Below are 7164 nucleotides of genomic sequence, written 5' to 3' on the forward strand. Positions count from 1 at the left end.
TGACGAACAGAGTGGAAGGGAAAAGCCCCTCTAATAAGGCAGCTAGAAGTTCCAGGAGAGACACACGTTGTGCTTTCAGAGAGGACGTTACAGAAAGTCGAGAGATGTGGATTCTTTCCTGCGGAGAAAAAACCCCCTGTTTTCAGGAAATGCAGTATTCTGAAATCGCACGTTCTCGGCATAGCAATTTCGCTATTTCGCTCTCGTGGGTGGACGGCGCCACTCTCTGTTAACCGCTTCGGAGAGTTTGCAGTTGCTGGCCGAGAAATCGCGGTTCTCCCCGAATGCCGCTGTGTGCCTTCAGCAGCGGCTCGTCTCTCTCGCATGCCGAGAAAGAGCGACTTCAGCCGGATGCTTTTCTCGGACGAGCGGCTTCTTCTGCGCACATCGCAAAGGAGCGGTTCTTGTCTTCTCCTTGTGTCCATGCATTCTGCACTACGCTTCTCTCTCATTCTTATGCCTTTCCGTTGATTCCTAGGGACATTTCGTTTTTCTCTGTTTTTCCGATGCTACACTTCAGCATTCTGTGACGAACAGAGTGGAAGGGAAAAGCCCCTCTAATAAGGCAGCTAGAAGTTCCAGGAGAGACACACGTTGTGCTTTCAGAGAGGACGTTACAGAAAGTCGAGAGATGTGGATTCTTTCCTGCGGAGAAAAAACCCCCTGTTTTCAGGAAATGCAGTATTCTGAAATCGCACGTTCTCGGCATAGCAATTTCGCTATTTCGCTCTCGTGGGTGGACGGCGCCACTCTCTGTTAACCGCTTCGGAGAGTTTGCAGTTGCTGGCCGAGAAATCGCGGTTCTCCCCGAATGCCGCTGTGTGCCTTCAGCAGCGGCTCGTCTCTCTCGCATGCCGAGAAAGAGCGACTTCAGCCGGATGCTTTTCTCGGACGAGCGGCTTCTTCTGCGCACATCGCAAAGGAGCGGTTCTTGTCTTCTCCTTGTGTCCATGCATTCTGCACTACGCTTCTCTCTCATTCTTATGCCTTTCCGTTGATTCCTAGGGACATTTCGTTTTTCTCTGTTTTTCCGATGCTACACTTCAGCATTCTGTGACGAACAGAGTGGAAGGGAAAAGCCCCTCTAATAAGGCAGCTAGAAGTTCCAGGAGCGACACACGTTGTGCTTTCAGAGAGGACGTTACAGAAAGTCGAGAGATGTGGATTCTTTCCTGCGGAGAAAAAACCCCCTGTTTTCAGGAAATGCAGTATTCTGAAATCGCACGTTCTCGGCATAGCAATTTCGCTATTTCGCTCTCGTGGGTGGACGGCGCCACTCTCTGTTAACCGCTTCGGAGAGTTTGCAGTTGCTGGCCGAGAAATCGCGGTTCTCCCCGAATGCCGCTGTGTGCCTTCAGCAGCGGTCTCGTCTCTCTCGCATGCCGAGAAAGAGCGACTTCAGCCGGATGCTTTTCTCGGACGAGCGGCTTCTTCTGCGCACATCGCAAAGGAGCGGTTCTTGTCTTCTCCTTGTGTCCATGCATTCTGCACTACGCTTCTCTCTCATTCTTAACCGTTGATTCCTAGGGACATTTCGTTTTTCTCTGTTTTTCCGATGCTACACTTCAGCATTCTGTGACGAACAGAGTGGAAGGGAAAAGCCCCTCTAATAAGGCAGCTAGAAGTTCCAGGAGAGACACACGTTGTGCTTTCAGAGAGGACGTTACAGAAAGTCGAGAGATGTGGATTCTTTCCTGCGGAGAAAAAACCCCCTGTTTTCAGGAAATGCAGTATTCTGAAATCGCACGTTCTCGGCATAGCAATTTCGCTATTTCGCTCTCGTGGGTGGACGGCGCCACTCTCTGTTAACCGCTTCGGAGAGTTTGCAGTTGCTGGCCGAGAAATCGCGGTTCTCCCCGAATGCCGCTGTGTGCCTTCAGCAGCGGTCTCGTCTCTCTCGCATGCCGAGAAAGAGCGACTTCAGCCGGATGCTTTTCTCGGACGAGCGGCTTCTTCTGCGCACATCGCAAAGGAGCGGTTCTTGTCTTCTCCTTGTGTCCATGCATTCTGCACTACGCTTCTCTCTCATTCTTAACCGTTGATTCCTAGGGACATTTCGTTTTTCTCTGTTTTTCCGATGCTACACTTCAGCATTCTGTGACGAACAGAGTGGAAGGGAAAAGCCCCTCTAATAAGGCAGCTAGAAGTTCCAGGAGAGACACACGTTGTGCTTTCAGAGAGGACGTTACAGAAAGTCGAGAGATGTGGATTCTTTCCTGCGGAGAAAAAACCCCCTGTTTTCAGGAAATGCAGTATTCTGAAATCGCACGTTCTCGGCATAGCAATTTCGCTATTTCGCTCTCGTGGGTGGACGGCGCCACTCTCTGTTAACCGCTTCGGAGAGTTTGCAGTTGCTGGCCGAGAAATCGCGGTTCTCCCCGAATACCACTTTCAGACTTCAACAGCGGTCTCGTCTCTCTCGCATGCCGAGAAAGAGCGACTTCAGCCGGATGCTATTCTCGGACGAGCGGCTTCTTCTGCGCACATCGCAAAGGAGCGGTTCTTGTCTTCTCCTTGTGTCCATGCATTCTGCACTACGCTTCTCTCTCATTCTTATGCCTTTCCGTTGATTCCTAGGGACATTTCGTTTTTCTCTGTTTTTCCGATGCTACACTTCAGCATTCTGTGACGAACATAGTAGAAGGGAAAAGCCCCTCTAATAAGGCAGCTAGAAGTTCCAGGAGAGACACACGTTGTGCTTTCAGAGAGGACGTTACAGAAAGTCGAGAGATGTGGATTCTTTCCTGCAGAGAAAAAACCCCCTGTTTTCAGGAAATGCAGTATTCTGAAATCGCACGTTCTCGGCATAGCAATTTCGCTATTTCGCTCTCGTGGGTGGACAGCGCCACTCTCTGTTAACCGCTTCGGAGAGTTTGCAGTTGCTGGCCGTTAAATCGCGGTTCTCCCCGAATGCCGCTTTGTGCCTTCAGCAGCGGTCTCGTCTTTCTCGCATGCCGAGAAAGAGCGACTTCAGCCGGATGCTTTTCTCGGACGAGCGGCTTCTTCTGCGCACATCGCAAAGGAGCGGTTCTTGTCTTCTCCTTGTGTCCATGCATTCTGCACTACGCTTCTCTCTCATTCTTATGCCTTTCCGTTGATTCCTAGGGACATTTCGTTTTTCTCTGTTTTTCCGATGCTACACTTCAGCATTCTGTGACGAACATAGTAGAAGGGAAAAGCCCCTCTAATAAGGCAGCTAGAAGTTCCAGGAGAGACACACGTTGTGCTTTCAGAGAGGACGTTACAGAAAGTCGAGAGATGTGGATTCTTTCCTGCGGAGAAAAAAACCCCTGTTTTCAGGAAATGCAGTATTCTGAAATCGCACGTTCTCGGCATAGCAATTTCGCTATTTCGCTCTCGTGGGTGGACAGCGCCACTCTCTGTTAACCGCTTCGGAGAGTTTGCAGTTGCTGGCCGTTAAATCGCGGTTCTCCCCGAATGCCGCTTTGTGCCTTCAACAGCGGTCTCGTCTTTCTCGCATGCCGAGAAAGAGCGACTTCAGCCGGATGCTTTTCTCGGACGAGCGGCTTCTTCTGCGCACATCGCAAAGGAGCGGTTCTTGTCTTCTCCTTGTGTCCATGCATTCTGCACTACGCTTCTCTCTCATTCTTATGCCTTTCCGTTGATTCCTAGGGACATTTCGTTTTTCTCTGTTTTTCCGATGCTACACTTCAGCATTCTGTGACGAACAGAGTGGAAGGGAAAAGCCCCTCTAATAAGGCAGCTAGAAGTTCCAGGAGAGACACACGTTGTGCTTTCAGAGAGGACGTTACAGAAAGTCGAGAGATGTGGATTCTTTCCTGCGGAGAAAAAACCCCCTGTTTTCAGGAAATGCAGTATTCTGAAATCGCACGTTCTCGGCATAGCAATTTCGCTATTTCGCTCTCGTGGGTGGACGGCGCCACTCTCTGTTAACCGCTTCGGAGAGTTTGCAGTTGCTGGCCGAGAAATCGCGGTTCTCCCCGAATGCCGCTGTGTGCCTTCAGCAGCGGCTCGTCTCTCTCGCATGCCGAGAAAGAGCGACTTCAGCCGGATGCTTTTCTCGGACGAGCGGCTTCTTCTGCGCACATCGCAAAGGAGCGGTTCTTGTCTTCTCCTTGTGTCCATGCATTCTGCACTACGCTTCTCTCTCATTCTTATGCCTTTCCGTTGATTCCTAGGGACATTTCGTTTTTCTCTGTTTTTCCGATGCTACACTTCAGCATTCTGTGACGAACAGAGTGGAAGGGAAAAGCCCCTCTAATAAGGCAGCTAGAAGTTCCAGGAGAGACACACGTTGTGCTTTCAGAGAGGACGTTACAGAAAGTCGAGAGATGTGGATTCTTTCCTGCGGAGAAAAAACCCCCTGTTTTCAGGAAATGCAGTATTCTGAAATCGCACGTTCTCGGCATAGCAATTTCGCTATTTCGCTCTCGTGGGTGGACGGCGCCACTCTCTGTTAACCGCTTCGGAGAGTTTGCAGTTGCTGGCCGAGAAATCGCGGTTCTCCCCGAATGCCGCTGTGTGCCTTCAGCAGCGGCTCGTCTCTCTCGCATGCCGAGAAAGAGCGACTTCAGCCGGATGCTTTTCTCGGACGAGCGGCTTCTTCTGCGCACATCGCAAAGGAGCGGTTCTTGTCTTCTCCTTGTGTCCATGCATTCTGCACTACGCTTCTCTCTCATTCTTATGCCTTTCCGTTGATTCCTAGGGACATTTCGTTTTTCTCTGTTTTTCCGATGCTACACTTCAGCATTCTGTGACGAACAGAGTGGAAGGGAAAAGCCCCTCTAATAAGGCAGCTAGAAGTTCCAGGAGCGACACACGTTGTGCTTTCAGAGAGGACGTTACAGAAAGTCGAGAGATGTGGATTCTTTCCTGCGGAGAAAAAACCCCCTGTTTTCAGGAAATGCAGTATTCTGAAATCGCACGTTCTCGGCATAGCAATTTCGCTATTTCGCTCTCGTGGGTGGACGGCGCCACTCTCTGTTAACCGCTTCGGAGAGTTTGCAGTTGCTGGCCGAGAAATCGCGGTTCTCCCCGAATGCCGCTGTGTGCCTTCAGCAGCGGTCTCGTCTCTCTCGCATGCCGAGAAAGAGCGACTTCAGCCGGATGCTTTTCTCGGACGAGCGGCTTCTTCTGCGCACATCGCAAAGGAGCGGTTCTTGTCTTCTCCTTGTGTCCATGCATTCTGCACTACGCTTCTCTCTCATTCTTATGCCTTTCCGTTGATTCCTAGGGACATTTCGTTTTTCTCTGTTTTTCCGATGCTACACTTCAGCATTCTGTGACGAACAGAGTGGAAGGGAAAAGCCCCTCTAATAAGGCAGCTAGAAGTTCCAGGAGAGACACACGTTGTGCTTTCAGAGAGGACGTTACAGAAAGTCGAGAGATGTGGATTCTTTCCTGCGGAGAAAAAACCCCCTGTTTTCAGGAAATGCAGTATTCTGAAATCGCACGTTCTCGGCATAGCAATTTCGCTATTTCGCTCTCGTGGGTGGACAGCGCCACTCTCTGTTAACCGCTTCGGAGAGTTTGCAGTTGCTGGCCGTTAAATCGCGGTTCTCCCCGAATGCCGCTGTGTGCCTTCAACAGCGGTCTCGTCTTTCTCGCATGCCGAGAAAGAGCGACTTCAGCCGGATGCTTTTCTCGGACGAGCGGCTTCTTCTGCGCACATCGCAAAGGAGCGGTTCTTGTCTTCTCCTTGTGTCCATGCATTCTGCACTACGCTTCTCTCTCATTCTTAACCGTTGATTCCTAGGGACATTTCGTTTTTCTCTGTTTTTCCGATGCTACACTTCAGCATTCTGTGACGAACAGAGTGGAAGGGAAAAGCCCCTCTAATAAGGCAGCTAGAAGTTCCAGGAGAGACACACGTTGTGCTTTCAGAGAGGACGTTACAGAAAGTCGAGAGATGTGGATTCTTTCCTGCGGAGAAAAAACCCCCTGTTTTCAGGAAATGCAGTATTCTGAAATCGCACGTTCTCGGCATAGCAATTTCGCTATTTCGCTCTCGTGGGTGGACGGCGCCACTCTCTGTTAACCGCTTCGGAGAGTTTGCAGTTGCTGGCCGAGAAATCGCGGTTCTCCCCGAATGCCGCTGTGTGCCTTCAGCAGCGGCTCGTCTCTCTCGCATGCCGAGAAAGAGCGACTTCAGCCGGATGCTTTTCTCGGACGAGCGGCTTCTTCTGCGCACATCGCAAAGGAGCGGTTCTTGTCTTCTCCTTGTGTCCATGCATTCTGCACTACGCTTCTCTCTCATTCTTATGCCTTTCCGTTGATTCCTAGGGACATTTCGTTTTTCTCTGTTTTTCCGATGCTACACTTCAGCATTCTGTGACGAACAGAGTGGAAGGGAAAAGCCCCTCTAATAAGGCAGCTAGAAGTTCCAGGAGAGACACACGTTGTGCTTTCAGAGAGGACGTTACAGAAAGTCGAGAGATGTGGATTCTTTCCTGCGGAGAAAAAACCCCCTGTTTTCAGGAAATGCAGTATTCTGAAATCGCACGTTCTCGGCATAGCAATTTCGCTATTTCGCTCTCGTGGGTGGACGGCGCCACTCTCTGTTAACCGCTTCGGAGAGTTTGCAGTTGCTGGCCGAGAAATCGCGGTTCTCCCCGAATGCCGCTGTGTGCCTTCAGCAGCGGCTCGTCTCTCTCGCATGCCGAGAAAGAGCGACTTCAGCCGGATGCTTTTCTCGGACGAGCGGCTTCTTCTGCGCACATCGCAAAGGAGCGGTTCTTGTCTTCTCCTTGTGTCCATGCATTCTGCACTACGCTTCTCTCTCATTCTTATGCCTTTCCGTTGATTCCTAGGGACATTTCGTTTTTCTCTGTTTTTCCGATGCTACACTTCAGCATTCTGTGACGAACAGAGTGGAAGGGAAAAGCCCCTCTAATAAGGCAGCTAGAAGTTCCAGGAGCGACACACGTTGTGCTTTCAGAGAGGACGTTACAGAAAGTCGAGAGATGTGGATTCTTTCCTGCGGAGAAAAAACCCCCTGTTTTCAGGAAATGCAGTATTCTGAAATCGCACGTTCTCGGCATAGCAATTTCGCTATTTCGCTCTCGTGGGTGGACGGCGCCACTCTCTGTTAACCGCTTCGGAGAGTTTGCAGTTGCTGGCCGAGAAATCGCGGTTCTCCCCGAATGCCGCTGTGTGCCTTCAGCAGCGGCTCGTCTCTCTCGC

Source organism: Phasianus colchicus, unplaced genomic scaffold (genome assembly GCF_987193195.1).
Source record: "Phasianus colchicus unplaced genomic scaffold, bPhaCol1.hap1.1 HAP1_SCAFFOLD_42, whole genome shotgun sequence".
Classification (NCBI taxonomy): domain Eukaryota; kingdom Metazoa; phylum Chordata; class Aves; order Galliformes; family Phasianidae; genus Phasianus; species Phasianus colchicus.